Source organism: Schistocerca americana, chromosome 1, assembly GCF_021461395.2.
Source record: "Schistocerca americana isolate TAMUIC-IGC-003095 chromosome 1, iqSchAmer2.1, whole genome shotgun sequence".
NCBI classification, from domain to species: Eukaryota; Metazoa; Arthropoda; class Insecta; order Orthoptera; family Acrididae; genus Schistocerca; species Schistocerca americana.
This window is the reverse complement of record NC_060119.1, coordinates 325,824,636-325,842,114: the sequence shown is the minus strand read 5'-3', so window position 1 is coordinate 325,842,114 and position 17,479 is coordinate 325,824,636.

Sequence of the window (17,479 nt, the reverse complement as noted above, 5' to 3'; positions counted from 1 at the left end):
CAATAAATTTTTCCGGCACAGCTCTGTGCAATGCTGGCCGATATATCTCTCGTTTATGAAAGGAAGCAACTGATTTTTCATTTGCAATAATCGGGATGATCATGGATGGGAGATATTAGTAATTTCTTTAAATTGAAATGAATTGTTGTTAAAAGCTGCTTTTTATGAGGAATATAATTATTACGAGAGTTTTAAAACATCTACATGCGATTTGAGATAACATTACTACATATGCGCGAGGCTGCTTTTTACCTTATACAATAATACTCAGGCTCCGGCATCGCTGCACCGCGAACGGGCCAGCGAACACGATACACCATACCAGACCAGAGCAGACTGCAGACTAGCAACAACTTACTGCTACAGCTACACAGTTCCTACTGCAGTCAACACTGCTCTCTGGTCAGAGATTCTCTTATACCTTGCCTATTGCAGGCAGTGCATGAACAATACATCGAAATTACATCTGCTCGGACCTCTTACATCGTCTATCTTCGATTTACTCTCAATCCATAGTTTGTACTCATTAGACTGTTAATTGCACTCAGCATATTTTGCAATACTTCTTCACTTTCACTCAGGATAGCAATGACATCAGCGAATCCTATCATTGGCATCCCTTCATCTTGAATTTTAATTCCACTCGCGAACCTTTATTTTATTTTTATAATTGCTTTTTCGATGTATAGATTGAACAGTAGGGGCGAATAACTATATCCCTATGTAACATCCTTTCTAATCTGAGCACTTAGTTCTCGGTTGTCCACTCTCACTATTCCCTTCTGGCTCATGTACATATTTTATGTAACCAGTGTCTCCACATACCTTACCCTTACTTTTCCCAGAATCTTGAACCATTTTACAATTTGTTGAACGCTTTCTGCAGGTCGTCAGATCTTCAGAATTTCGCACACCTTGGACCATTTCACCGTTCAAAATGGTTCAAATGGCTGTAAGCATAATGGGACTTAACTTCTGAGGTCATCAGTCCCCTAGGACTTAGAACTACTTAAACGTAACCAACCTATGGACTTCACACACATCCATGCCCGAAGCAGGATTCGAACCTGCAGCCGCAGGAGTCGCGCAGTTCCAGACTGTAGCGCCTAGAACCGCTCGGCCACCCCGGCCGGCTCATTTTACCGTGTCGAACCGTTTTTCCAGCTCGAGAAATACAATGAAAATGTCTTGATTTTTCTTTAGTCCTGTTTCCATTATCAAACACAACTTCAGAAATGCCCCTCTGGTGCCTTTACCTTGCCTAAAGCCAAAGTGATCGTCATCTAACACCTTCTCAACTTTCTTTTGCATTCTTCGGTTTATTATTCTCGTAAGTAACCTCAGTTCATGAGTTCTTAAGCTGATTATGCGATAACTCTCGTAACTGTCAGCTTTTGCAGTCTTCGGAATTGTGTAGATGATATTTTTCCGAAATTCTGATGGTATGTCCCCAGACTCATACATTCTACACACCGACGTGAATAGTCGTTCTGCTGCCACTTCCCCCAATGATTTTAGAAATTCTGATTGATCTTAATTCCTACAAAGCTCTCTTAAAATCTGATTCTAATACAAGGCACCCGATCTCTTCTAAATCGACTCCTGCTTCCTTTTACAGAGGCCTGTTTCCTCCCACAGGTAAAACTCTTTCCACTTATCAACTCTTTCCTCTGCATGTAACAGTGGAATTCCCGTCGCACTAGTAATGTTGCCACCCTTACTTAGTTTTCACTTTCCTGTACGCTGTGTCAGTCCTTCCGACAATCATTCCTTTTTCGATATCTTCACATTTTTCGTGCAGCCATTTCGTCTTAGCTTCCCTGCACTTCCTATTTGTTTCATTCCTCAGAGACTTGTGTTTCTGTATTCCTGAATTTCCCTGAACATTTATGTACTTCCTTCTTTCATTGATCAAACTAAAGCATTTTTTTCTTACCCCTGGTTTATTCGCAGTACCTATGTTTTTCTTTCCAACTTGGGTGACTACCCTTTTTGAAGATTTCCATTCCTATTCAACAGTACTGCCCACCGAGCATTTCCTTATTGCAGTATCTATAGCGTTAGAGAACTCAAGCATATGTCAGCATTCCTTAGTACATCCGTATCCCACTTTTTTGCGCACAGATTCTTCCTGACCAATCTCATAAACTTCTTTCTACTACTACATTGTGATCTGAGTTCATATCTGCTCCTGGGTACCCCTTACAATTCAGTATCTGATTTCGGAATCCCTGTCTGACCATGACGTAATCTAACTTAAATCTTCCCGTATCACCTAGCCTTCTCTAAGTATACCTCCTCCTCTTGTGATTCTTGAACCGAATATTCGATATTTCTAGCTGAAACTTGTTACAGAACTCAATTAGTTTTTCTTCTCTCTCATTCCTTGTCCAAAGTTCATATTCTCCTGTAACCTATTCCACTACTCCTTCCCCTGCAACTACATTCCAGTCCCCCATAACTATTACATTTCCATCTCCGTTTACGTATTGCATTAGCGCTTCAGTGCCCTCATATACTTTCTCTGTCTCTTCGTCTTGAGCTTGCGACGCATGCGTGTATACCTGAACTACCGATGCTGGTGTTTTTTTTATCGATTCTGATAAGAATAATCCTATCACTGAACTGTTCACAGTAACACACTCACTGCCTACCTTGCTATTCATAACGAATACTACCGTCACTATACGATTTCCTGCTGTTGTTGTTATTACCCTAAGCTCATCTGAACGGAAATTCTAGTTTTCTCTCAATTTCAGTTCACTGAACCCTACAATATCTAGATTGAGCCAATGCACCTCCATTTTCAGATCTTCTAGCTTCCCTACTACGTTCAGAGCTCTGACATTGCACGCCCCGACTCATAGAACGTTATAATTTCGTTAGGTATTCGGTCTTTTTCTCGTGGTCACCTCCCCCTTGGCAGTCCCCTCCCAGAAATCCGACTGGGAGACCATTCCGGAATCTTTCACCAACGGAGCGGTGATCATTACACTTTTTCTGTTGCAGGCCACACGTCCTGTATATACACGTTACGTGTCTGTAATGCCGTGGTTTAATTTGCCTTCTACATCCTTATATCGTTGATCATAGCTGATTCTTCAGCCTTTGGAGGCAGTTTCCCACCCCAAGGACAGGAGAGTGCCTTTAACCTCTCTCCGCTCGTCCGCCATCTTTGATAAGGCCGTTGGCAGAATGATGTACAGATTGCCGAAAGTTCTCGGCCACCAGTGGGGATTATTATTCAAAATTTAAACGGAGACTGGTCTCGAACACAGGACTGACGACATTTGATTGCTAACCACAGGCAATACCGCTGGATCACGGGGAGACGCAGTTTCCAAACCTGATGGAGTGTTCCTTGTCTTCCTTTGCCATTCGACACAGTTCCGCATCGCAGCCTAGTTAACAAAATGCTGGAGTGCAGCACATCGTACCATCTTTGTGATTATACTGAGGAGTTCCTAGCAAATATAATACAGCTTTCTTAACGGAGAGATACTTGCAGAGTTGAAATGAACTTCCAGCGTAGCCCAACTGTAGGTTTTAGGACTATTACTTTTCACAGTATACAGAGTGGTCCATTGATAGTGACCGGACCAAATATCTCACGAAATAAGCATCAAACAAAAAAATTACAAAGAACGAAACTCGTCTAGCTTGAAGGGGGAAACCAGATGGTACTACGGTTGTCCCGCTAGATGGCGCTCATACTAATATGATATGTCACAGATTACCTTGAAACAACTCAGTGCTAGGATCAGAACACCTTGGCTTCTTAGCGCAGGCAGACAGTATAGCAGTACAATCTTCGAGTTTCAACAAGCCGGCTGTGCATCATCACCGTGATCTCATACACAGCCCTCCGGACGAGTCAGTGTTCGGTTTACCCTCTTACAAGACTCTCACTCATTAACTAAACGGCGAACAACCATGTACAACGAGGGCCACATGAGGTGAGCACGTACCTTCACCAAGGTTTTATGACCACCCATTACGGAATTTTAATGAAAGATTGAGGGGGGGGGGGGGGGACTAACTCATCAGGAAGAAAAAAGTGGCTCTGAGCACTATGGGACTTAACATCTGAGGTCATCAGTCCCCTAGAACGTAGAACATAGAACTACGTATACCTAACCGTCGCGCGGTTCTAGACTGTAGCGCCCAGAACCGCTCGGCCAACCCGGTCGGCAAGCCTCTTGTCAAGAACTGCCTATTAATATGTGTCCACAACGGATCCTGATCTGGCTTGGCCTTAAGGCTGCCAAACAATTGCGGTACTCTGGCTAACGCACCGCACACAATATCATGAGGCTCCCCAGCCTCACCTCCAGCTCCAGAGTCCTCCTCATCAAACACGCAGCTAAGCACGTCTGCTACCTGGTAGTTGGAGCCTCTAATATGGCGTACCTTGATACGGAAATCTGATATGCAGACAGCCCATCTCGCAATTCTACCAGTTTCCCTGGGCCTAACCCTAACCCAGTTCAAGGCCTAAACCCAATTCTCTGCGCTCAAGACGAAATACAAAGTTTTAAGGCCTCACAGTCACACGCGGAATATCTAAGTTAGGGACGCTAAAGGACATTTTTCAACCACACCCTCCTAGAGAAGAACTGCAGCGACCCCACTTCGAAGCGTCAGTATGGACGACTTTATGAAAATAACTAAGGATTCCTATAAACCTGGCCATCTCCTTTTTATTCCTAGGTGGAGGAAATTTCTTCAAGTCTGTTGTTCACTCTTGGTCGATTCTAGTGCCATCACCTAAAATGAGGTGTCCCTAGCGATGAGATCTGGCACCTGCCGAGGGTAATGTTGGATATCTTCAATGTTAACCCAGCTAAATTAAGCCTGGACAACACCTGACCAAGGTGAGAAAGGTGTTCCTCGAACGAACTGCTATAAACAATCACATTATCAAGATAGTTGTAAACACACAGAAATTTCAAATCCCCCAAGACACGATCCAATAAAAGAGAAAGAACAACAGTTGCCTACCTGAACGGCTCTTTATTAAACTCATAGAGATTCCAGTCCACGCAAAAGGCACTGACATGCTACGATTCTCCGGTCAGGTGAATTTGGTAACAACTTTGATTCAAGTCGAGTACGGTGAAGGAACTAGCTCCAGAAAAACCACGTAAAACAGTCTTGAAGAGCGGGCAAGGGGACTGATTTCCCTGATCTTTAGGAACAAGAAATATTGGTGAATCATTGGTGAAGCGCAAGCCCTAATTACCCCATCCCGCAACATAGCACTGATCTTCTGCCAAAATTTTCATTTTGTGCGTCGAAAGGCGATAAGGGGCTGTCGAACAGGAACATCGTCACCTAGACGAATGTTATATTGAATCAAATTAGTAGCACACAGTTTGTCACACAACGGATCCGGTAACTCACCAAACAGGTCCAACAAATGTCTTGCCTATTCCGCAAACTCCGCGGTTTGGCAATTTACAGAGTTAATGAGGCTCGGACCGCAGAGGGCTATCTTCTCCCCTGGAGAATATTTAAAGTACAAGGTGCAACTTGCAAAGTGAAGGACCAGCCCCGTCTGCTGAACAGAGTAGCAACCGAGGAACAATGTGACCACAGATTCCTTAACTATGAGAAGTCTGACCTGCTATGAGAAGTTACAAACTACTGCGTACCTTGCCAACCACAGGCCACTCTAGCCTTTTGGCCGAACGACATCTCTGGGACGACGAACGCATCGGAAAAAAATTACACAAGTGGCCAAACTCCAGGTATCATTTATAATCAAGTAAGGCGGCAAAACTGCCAGAGCCAAAAACTGCCTGTCCAAGATTGGCACAAACACGAGGAAGGAAAGATCTTTCCATAGACCGAATACGCATTCAACTAAACGGTAACTTCCTCTGACACGTTCGATCTCTCCCGCCGCCACGACATCGGCTGTTATGACTGGGGCTTCTCACAACAAGGCATTCGCACACAAGATGGTGACTCTTACCGCTATAGAAACAATGCATGTGACTGGACCTATCAGGTTTGTATCGTGATATACTTCCGTCTGACCCGCACTGCTCGTTAGAAAATGTGGGTGCCTCAATTGACTCTAGAAACTCCTGAAATTTATTAAAGATAGTCGAGCAGCGTGAAAACACCAAGCGAGACCGATCCTCTTGGTGCATGCCTTCTAAAACGTTGGAGATACTATGAAATTCGGTAAGTTCCATGTCGAAAGCTGACACTGCCGTATGCCCTCATTCTAAATATTGACTCAATGTTTCGGAATATTACAGCACCGTCCATTAATATCTCCACTCAAGCTCATTTTATATATGCACCGACGACTTTCTCTCTGCATTTTGAACCCTGAGCTGTTCTATGGAATACTGATGCCTCAGTGTTTCAGAGACTAAGATACTCAGGGTCCGTCTTGTTACTGTATAAAGCTGCATGGTGCCATATACACAGGGCATCGGCATGAGACTCAAACCGGACAGGCAGCCACAGCACGTGCTGCAATTGATGCACATCATCAGCAGACAATTCAGATATACCGGTAGGGAGGCACATAACAGTATTAGACTAAGCGATCAGTGGGAAAACTACCAAGTAGTCGGGCGCTACACTGCTTATCCCAAGGAGATGATAATGACTTAAAACTTCCTGCTCCGATCCCGCACCCTCGTTCTCTAAACTCAAGGATGCCGCCCTAACTTGCAAATCTCTTATCCGACTAGGTAGCTGTTTAACCCCTAGCTTCTCAGAATCCTTAAGTTCAATATGACTCATGTCCATTAAGCGGTTCCCCGAATGAACTAGGTGTGCCTGGATCCTACAAGACTCCTTACAGGTGGATACATTATATTGTATATCATCTAAAGTGGCTGAAATAATAGGCACTTACCCCCCCCCCCTCAATGGTGTCCGAAGAAAGGCAAAGCGGACTGTCCAGCGCGGTGCGCAACATGGCTGCCAGTTCTGAGACGCTAAGTTGTCTACGAATGCCACGAACCTTTAATTCATACAGCAGTTGCTTCCTCTTAGGTTGCGAAATCCCAGGGAACCCCTTAGTATCCATGATAGGTTGTGGCCACCAGAAAACAACCGAAAGAATTAATACAATAACCCCAGGTATGACTAACGTAGTAGGACCACATTTCAAAGGAACGACAAATGACGTCAAAGGATAGACAACTAACCCCCCATCCCTGCCAAACAGATCGTAACCACGCTCTGCGTCTACCAGTTAAGATCGTCAACAAGGGTCGGGATTCATTTAAGTAAAACACAGGCAAGGGCAGCCCAATTTGATGCGTCATTTACCATTACCAAACAAACATTTTTATTTGATAACAGTTCAGTCATGAGTGAACTGACAGTTACCAAGATTTTTTTCAAAATACATCCCAATAGAAGATTTTTAAATCAAATTTACAGAGTGGTAGGACATTTGCATTACACGTAAAATTACAAATAGTGCTAAAAAAACTGTGCAACACGATGGTGGCCCAACTACAAACAATTAATTTAGTAAAAATAAAATACTAGTTAAATAATAAGTTGAATATGTCTGTTCCACATAAATCATGTTAAGTACTTAAATAAACTGCAGGGTATCTAGAACACAATTAAAATGATAATGTCAACTGAACCCTTAATTTTCTAAGGAAAACAAGAAACTCTGTGCCCAGTTTGCCCAAAGACTTTCGGCACACGGTCGGCACAACTAGATTTCAACTGTGGCTAACCCTACAACAGAACTTGAATATGTTCAACAAATATTAAATAAAACCATTAAAATGCATACGTCACCACTGATTATTCTGGTCTCATATAGACGAGCTACGGCCAAACTGCCCAGGAATTACCCACATGTAAAACCAAACTAGCAGTAGTACTTCACTGACTGAATACAAGCTTGTTCCACACAAATCACGTTAAGTACTTAAATAAAGTATCTTTCCCCTAAAACGCAATTTAAAGGATAATGACAACTGAACCCTTAATATTTTAAGGAAAACAAACTCAGTGCTCACAAGGGAACCTCCCCATCGCACCCCCCTCAGATTTAGTAATAAGTTGGCACAGTGGATAGGCCTTGAAAAACTGAACACAGATCAATCGAGAAAACAGGAAGAAGTTGTATGGAACTATGAAAAAAATTAACAAAATATACAAACTGAGTAGTCCATGTGAAGATAGGCTACATCAAGGAGAATAGGAGTCAACGACCGCCGTGGTTAGCGAGAGCAGTTACGGAACCAGAGGTCCTAGGTTCAAGTCTTCCGTCGAGTGAAAAGTTTGATTTTTTATTTTCAGCTTATATGACAAACTCTTATGTTTTCATCACTTTTTTTGGGAGTGATTATCACATCCAGAAGAAAACTTAAATCGGGCAAGGTAGAAGAATCATTTTACCCATTCGCCAAGTGTACAAGTTAGGTGGATCGACAACATACTCCTGTCATGTGACGCATATGCCGTCACCAGCGTCGTATAGAATAGGTCAGATGTGTTTTCCTGTGGAGGAATCGGTTGACCTATGACCCTACGATCAAATTTTTTCGGTTCCCATTGGAGAGGCACGTCCTTTCGTCTACTAATCGCGCGGTTTTGCGGTGCGGTCGCAAAACACAGACACTAAACTTATTACAGTGAACAGAGACGTCAATGAACGAACGGACAGATCATAACTTTGCGAAAATAAAGAAAGTAAAATTCTCAGTCGAGAGAAGGCTTGAACCAAGGACCTGCCGCTCCGCAGCTACTAACGCTAACCACGGGACCAAGGCGCTCCTGAGCTCACATTTTCCTTGATGTTGCCTATCATGCGCATGGACTCATCAGTTTGTATATTTTACTAATTTTTTTCATAGTTTCACACAACTTATTCCTGTTTTCTCGATTGATCTGTGTTCAGTTTTTCAAGGTCTATCCACTGTGCCAACTTATAACTAAATCTGAGGGGGTGCGATGGGGAGGTTCCCTTGTCAGTTTTCCCATAGTGTTTCATCACACGCCCACAGGGACCTTACAATAACAGAAGTACTGAGTCGGTTACTTCCTGTGCTACTATAGCAAAAGAATAACAACAAACTACTGAAATTTAGGCTGGAACGGGAGTTCCGCAGAATTGCATGTTACCTGCCAGCACTTAGGCCTCATGCGATGATGGAAAGACCGCCAAAACAGGGGGAAAACGTACGTACCCCTGCAACGGACCAGCAGAACAGCAACGCGTCAGCTGCTGTCGTTGCAAGGCTGCCAACATATACCAAACAACTAACAGCAAAACAAGTTTGATAAATTTATGGATGTCCATCATACTGCTGTATCTTGATAATGTTTTTATTCTGTCACCAAACTAGCTTTGGCTGCCTTAACCGCCATTGTCAGGCCCCACTACTGCCTAAAAAGTATTTGATTTCCTTGGCGTAATTGCTGTGGGATTCTTGTTTCTAGTACACACAGGCCAACTTTCGTCAGTAATCTGTACTCAACACAGCATTGCCTCCAATGCCTACTAGATGCTCCTCTCAGTAACTTCTTATCACTAAATGGAAAAATTGCGAAGGAAGCTGCAGATGGCTTCCCACCCACTAGGGACTCATTGTAAGTGGTGTTACTAAAAAGTCACACTCCACTCAGTCGCTTCTTAACGCGAAATGGAACAAACATATGAAACCAGCTGCAGAAACCTTCTCACGCACTATTGTCCACTATTGACTCCTGATGGACACCTACCCACTTGTGCTGGTAACAAGGATCCCGTAATAAATGTGTCAGGGAAATCAAATACTCTTCTGGCAATAATTGTGTGACATAATAAAGACATTCTCGAGACATAGCTGATGTGATACTTTTCCTTATATGAGGTTGATAACAATTAACATACATAGTAATATTTAAATGGTCAAACTTCAATATGGGAACAGTCCGCTCATAACAACGCGAGTTAATCTTACTAACTTGAGACACAATCAGTAGTGTAAAGTAATAATCACAAGAAGCAATGTACAAAGTAATTTAAAAGAATAATTACATAATAATTCCGACAATATTTAAAAAATCAATGTATAACTTTACTGGGATCTCTTAACGTTCTAATAGACAATGAATTCAGGAATGTACCAAATGGCAGATGGCCGGTTAAACTGTACAACTATAACCCAAAGGACACCTCAACACAGAGTAAGAGAGTGAGCAAATATAAGGACATGCATTCAAATAACCCACACGTGCACACGTTGGTTGGATACACACAACTTTGGTTACAGGCCAGTTCTAATTATTCGCCCCACGACGGGCCATGAGGTCTTCAACAAACAGAAATTTTAGTCAGTAGTGTCAAATAATAATAACAAACAATAATTTCAAGTACAAGTTTAACATTGCTAAATACTAGCTTGGCACATACAGAAACCTCCAGATTGACATACGCAGCCCCAAAAAGGTCACCGAAAGACATAAAGAAACTGGATTCCTGGATAGCCCACACAGGACAGAATCAACAATCTTTATGTGCAGTGGCTGGCTCTGAGCACTATGGGACTTAACATCTATGGTCATCAGTCCCCTAGAACTTAGAACTACTTAAACCTAACTAACCTAAGGACAGCACACAACACCCAGCCATCACGAGGCAGAGAAAAATCCCTGACCTTTATGTGCAGTACTTACTAAACAGTCTTCATAGATAATTTCAAACAAAGACCTAGGAGGCCAATAGCTTCAGGACTTCAGGTAGGCAACGGATAATACTGTCCTGCTGATCGTAGCTATTAACAAGTTATTCAATACATTTCAACGTATTTAGCACCACAATTGACTGACGCACGAGGTAACCGGGTTGCAGGCAACGAGAGCTCCTACTTGCCAAGCTTGTCGGTAGCGACGGTCAATGCTGCAGGTAAACGCAGCGCCCCCACCACAGCCCAACGGTCAAGGGCGTTAACTAGCTGCAATCGCCAGGACGCCGAGTATTCGGGTACACCCGTCCACCTAAGTGTCCGAAATACCACTCGCCACTACACAGCCCCAAAGGGAACACATAACTCAGCAAAGATGATGTGGCGAGGGCAAGAGTTGCTGGAAGGCGCCAATAGGATCACGCGCGCGCCCTTCCGGATGCCGCATCGATTCAGACCCCCTCTCCCCGAGGTGAAATTTGTGTAAATGTGATGGAACCCACCACATTCCACTACTACCCACCACCCACCGCACTCACCCCCCTGCCGGTCGTTGTGGCCGAGATGTTCTAGGCGCTTCAGTCTGGAACCGCGCGACCGCGACGGTCGCAGGTTCGAGTCCTACCTCGGGCATCGATGTTAGTTAGGTTTAAGTAGTTCTAAGTTCTAGGGGACTGATGACCTCCGATGTTAAGTGCCATAGTGCTCAGAGCCATTTGAACCATTCGAACTCACCCCCCACCCGCCTCCTGATGTCATGAGGTTTACTCCACAGTCGGGTAAAAATGAATTTGTTTCTCTTTTAATTACGATTCAAACACTTCAAGAAAGCCATGTTTTATTTGGAAAGCAGAGGCAAAAGTGTTTTGAACAGTGACTAAAAACTGTTTATTGTAGACGTGCCAACCCTTAGCAATATTCAGTCGGACAGAGAGACAGACAAGACGGACAAAAAGGCTCCACCAACATGTATTAACCTTTACGACTGATTTCTGAGAAACTGACCTCTTACTGATATATTATACATGAAATGTTCATTGCCCTACAACCCCCATCCCTCCACACATTCTCTGCTCACATAATTAATGGACGTCCTGTTTCCAAAGGTGGACCGTAACCACATCTATGCAAGGTTTCATAACGTTTTACCTCATTACTGTTTAATGCTGTAGGTATGACGCAAAATGGGCGGTACAAAAGTGATACGCCGCTTGTACGCCTTGATCAGCGTACTTAGCCAGTCAAGTGCACTTGAAGATTATGTCAGCTGCGGGAAGTGGAAGAGGCCGTCCGAAGTGAAACGCGAGGCATTTCCCGCCCGACGCCTGAGGGGTCGGCTTGTGGCGGTCGGCCCTGCGTGCCGTGCTTTACGACCCTTCGACTGGCTGCTGCATGCAATGCGACTATCGACCACGCCATCGACGATAAAACTGTAATAAAACGTTCCGAGAAGCGGGTAAGCTCGGCCACGGCAGCCGCCGTCCGCAGCGCAAATCACGGCAGCGCCGACGCCGGAATTAAACATCAGCTGCGTCCGAGTGCGGCGACGCCGGCGTAGGAGCGCAGTATAATGCGCCTACAAGTAAAGAACTGGCCGCGCTGTCTCTCCACATTGCCCGAAGTTTAGTATCAAACTGCCGCGCCAGTCTAAGAAAGGACAGACGATTGTGACTGCAACAGCACAAAGAGTATCTCGTACGCGGTCAAAGGGGAGTAAGATGTATTAAGAAACGCTTTAGTATCAGGAAAACAGCAGTATTAATCAGTCTTCAGACTGGTTTCATGGTGCTCGCCGCGACTTCCTCTTTCGTGCTAACCTCTTCATCTTAGAGAACCACTTACGCCAGATTTTCTCAGTGTTTGTTGGACATCTTCCAGCCTCTGTTTTCCACAGCAGTTTTGGTCCTCTACTGTTCCCTCCACTACCTTTTGCCTTCTCACATATCATATCCTTTTCTTCGTTCTAGTAAGTGTCTTTCATGTGTTCCTTATCCCGCTCACATCTTGCCTTTTCAGTCAACCTGATTTTCACGATCTTTCTGTTCGACCTTATCTCCCTCATTTTTCGGATTATTCACAGTCCATTGTCGCTTCCAAACAACGCTGAGCTTCAGACGTAAATTTCCTCCATTGTCGCTTCCTAACAAAGCTGAGCTTCAGACGTAAATTTCCAGAAATTTCTATCTCAGATTAAAGCTTAAAGTTTCTTCTTTTCCTGTTTTCACAATGTCTATGATTCACTTCCAAACAACGCTGGGTTCCAGACGTACATTTGGAGATATTCATTTCTTAGATTAAGTTCAACCTAGCAGACTTCTTTTAGGGCGCAATACGCTCTTTACTTGTGCTGGTACACTTCTCAAATCCTCGTTGCTTCGACGCCATGCGTTATTCTCCTTCTCAGATAACTGAACTACAAACAGTCAAATATTCAAATCATTTCAGATTTAATGTTGTTGTTGCTGTTGTGGTCTTCAGTCCTGAGACTGTGTAGGGAAGCAGCCTACTCACGCCATGGTAAATTCACATCAGTCTTTCCATTGTGTGCCAGCCAGTCCGCTGTAACTAGCTCTGACGTCATAAATGTTGCGCAATATTTTAAAAATCAAGTAAATAACCTAAAATGTTTCTAGCATGTCAGGAGTAATACTAAATTAATATGTGTTGAATACCAGTTCGATAACTTTAACAATTTTCGAAATTTGGACGTTTTTCTGTAAAAATCATTGGCGCAACAGAAAAGAGCTGGAGATTTAAAAATTTATACTTAGATTCCTTTTCAATAATAATTTAATAGAAACAGTACTTTGGATCTCACAAATTAAGATTTTAGTTGAAATTCATAATTTTCTGGTTTTTGTCTTAAAACTTAAGGAAGCAAGGTAGATTAAGTAGGCTAATAAATAAGGCTAGGATTTTAGATTTAAGTAGAATGGAGGTCCGCTATAACCATAAAGATGTGAGAAGTTTCATTTGAATAACTATAAAACTATAGCGATAGCGTATCTGAAAAGGGCAAGTTCAGAGCTCGTCTACTGCGTGCAGTGTAATTAAATTAATTCTCTCGCCCAAAATATTTAACTTAGCCACGTCAAACTTTTATTATGATTACTTATCTGTGTGTTGAATGCACATTTAAATTGAGAGTTTCATCGGCCATCAGCAAAAGAAGCTATGATTTATTCAATAACTTAATGTGGTGCATTACTAGTCCAGCGGCTAGTCGGGAGGGCCGATTTGATCAGGCGTTCCCTTAGCCATCCGCACCACGGCTTTATATATAAGAACGCTGCGCGAGAGAGGAAGGCCCCAGTTCTCTCCAGACGCTGAATAGCACACCATCTGTGTCGGGAGTCGCGTCGCGTCGGTATCATTGCTGTAAACAGCCGCGGATGCCGTATTAAGTTACTCGGGATACGCGTAACCATGAAATCATTTTCGAGTGAAGTATTAATTCTGGGATGACTTTAATGACCTATCTTCAGATTGCGTATGTCGTATTTTCACGTGCCGCCGCGGGACAGACATTCTACCATTATTTAGCGTGGCGTTTGATGTACATTATCATCAAATTATGGCGAGCATTCACTTAAACATTTAATTTGGACAGTTATAGTTGCATCAGCGCATTAAACTCTGAACTGCTCTGTTAGTCAGATTGTGTGGATTCTTTTCTTTCATCTGTGACTTTCAGAATATATCGAACGTTTTTTTTTTCACGATCGTTTTTGATTATGAATCCCAGACAATCTCCTAATTCCTCAGAACTATAAGCTGTAGCTATAAGTGTATTTCTCAGATGAAGTGGGCACTAGGAATTCTAATTACAGGCTTCACGTTTTGCTAATCACTTTCTGGTTGCCAAAATTGTAGTTAGAGAGCCAGTGTTGAGAACGGCAAAACAACAGCATAAATAACAGGAACATTTTATACAACAGTAAATTTTCCACCCGCCGCCCCACAACTGGTTTGATGCAGCTCTCCATGCTACTCAATCCTGTACAAGCTTCTTCGTCTCCCAGTACTTACTGCAACCTACATCCATCTGAATCTGCTTAGTGTATTCATCTCTTGGTCTCCATCTACGATTTTTACCGTCCACGCTGCCCTCCAATGCTAAATTTGTGATCCCTTGATGCCTCAGAACATGTCCTACCAACCGGTCCCTTCTTCTTGTCAAGTTGTGCCACAAACTTCTCTTCTCCCCAATCCTATCCAATACCTCATCATTAGTTACGTGATGTACCCACCTAATCTTCAACATTCTTCTGTAGCACCACAATTCGAAAGCTTCTATTCTCTTCTTGTCCAAACTATTTATTGTCCATGTTTCACTTCCATACATGGCTACACGCCATACAAATACTTTCAGAAGCGACTTCCTGACACTTAAATCTATACTCGATGTTAACAAATTTCTCTTCTTCAGAAACGCTTTCCTTGCCATTGCCAGTCTACATTTTATATCCTCTCTACTTCGACCATCATCAGTTATTTTGCTCCCCTAATAGCAAAACACCTTTACTACTTTAAGTGTCTCGTTTCCTAATCTAATTCCCTCAGCATCACCCGACTTAATTCGACTACATTCGCTTATCCTCGTTTTGCTTTTGTTGATGTTCATCTAATATCCTCCTTTCAAGACACTGTCCATTCCGTTCAACTGCTCTTCCAAGTCCTTTGCTGTCTCTGACAGAATTACAACGTCATCGGCGAACCTCAAAGTTTTTGTTTCTTCTCCATGGATTTTAATACTTCGTCCCAATTTTTTTTTTTTTTGTTTCCTTTACTGCTTGCTCAATATACAGATTGAATAACATCGGCGAGAGTCTGCAACGCTGTCTCACTCCCTTCCCAACCACTGCTTCCCTTTCATGCCCCTCGACTCTTATAACTGCCATCTGGTTTCTGAACAAATTGTAAATAGCCTTTCGCTCCCTGTATTTTACCCCTCCCACCTTTAGAATTTGAATAATAACTATGTAAAACTAAGCAAGAAGCTGAATGTATTCGTTGAACAAGCTACGTCTGCATCGTCGGAGATTTACATCCGTCAGACCGAAACTAGATTTATATGTATCAAGAAATCGCTACATATATGATTGCAGAACGACATCGCTATAGACCACAGTGTTCATAGTACTGTCAGGTAACACAAACAGCTGCGGTCTTGATGATAACATAGTGTCCCCTAAGACCAGAATACTGGAGCCGCTTCTTTGTGCCTTTCCACTATGTGGCTATGTGACCAGTCATCCCAGGGAATTCAAGTCGTTGGGAAAACTCGTATAAAGGAGGAAACATTCAACTATCGTACAGGAAAGATCGGCCACCAGTTGTAACATGGCATCAGGATGACTATTTTTCGCAAAAATTTACAACCGACACAACACATGCCTTGGCCAAAGATATCGTTGCACAGGATCTGTGACGGAGACTTAGGAAAGTTGCTACGTTTGTTTGCTATGACCATTAGATGCATTAGAGCCTAAAATGGTTCAAATGGCTCGGAGCACTATGGGACTTAACATCTATGGTCATCAGTCCCCTAGAACTTAGAACTACTTGAACCTAACTAACCTAAGGATATCACACAACACGCAGTCATCACGAGGCAGAGAAAATCCCTGACCCCGCCGGGAATTGAACCCGGGACCCCGGGCGTGGGAAGCGAGAACGCTACCGCACGGCCACGAGCTGCGGACATTAACGACACAAACAAACATCATATAGTAAAATGTCTTACCCACAGTGAATGGACACAGAAGCAGTATCGGACTGTTGCAGATTAGCTGACATATTTTCGCATATATTGGATAGATCAAGAGGACAGGACACCAAAAAGCGTAGTTTCAATCATCTTCCGATTCCTGAAGCAACTGGGCACGCAGATGTACCGTATAATATTTTTGGGTTTTATTTCTAATATCTTTTGTCTCCTGGTGTGAAACGTACTTGGTATCAGATAGTGAATTTAATATAAATGTTGAAATGTATGTATGCGTGACACTTTGTACCTCTCTTCTTTCGACATTAAGCCTTAAATTTCAGTATTACGTTCTTCCCCTGGGTCTATAAAAATTTGCTGTTTGAAAAGCCACGAACGAAAGCTAAATATCAGAAACGCGGCACTTCTATTAAGTTGATATATCTATCGGAAACATTCTGTTCACTTTTCCACATAATCAACATAGAGGCCCAAAAACTTTATGGACCTAACTGTAAGTTTCGTTCGTCAGCGTCAAAATACTGCTCCTTCTCTCCTATACTTTATCAGCGTTTTTGAAGTTTATTAGGACATTTGTAATTAATTATATTTTAAGTTCACGTTGCAAGTGAAACGCACTTGCCACCAGATCTGACAATAGTTAATTATCTGCTTGGCTTTATTATTGGTGAATAACTTCGATAACTCCAGTATGCCATATTGTATTATACTAGGTGTTTAACCAGAAATGAGGCTTACCGTATGCAAATAAATTTTTGTTGCTCGCACAATTAGCATTTCAGTGCTAACGCGTCTCCATACGTACTAACATACGTTTGCTTCATTCAACATGACACTAAAAAAGAACTGATCACCATCAATCAGTAGTCGTATTAGACTATTTTTAATAAACAAGGAAGACTGAAAAAAATGACAAAAACCACTGAGGGAAGAAATGGGCAAAAAAGGAATTATCCGTTTGTGGAGATGGTTCTATATTTTTCATTGTGTTGGTTCATAGCTAAGTGCAACCGTCGATTCCTTCACAGTCGTGCAATATGTTTCCTTTTAATTTCAGCATAAAAAACTGCATGCATTGAACGAGATA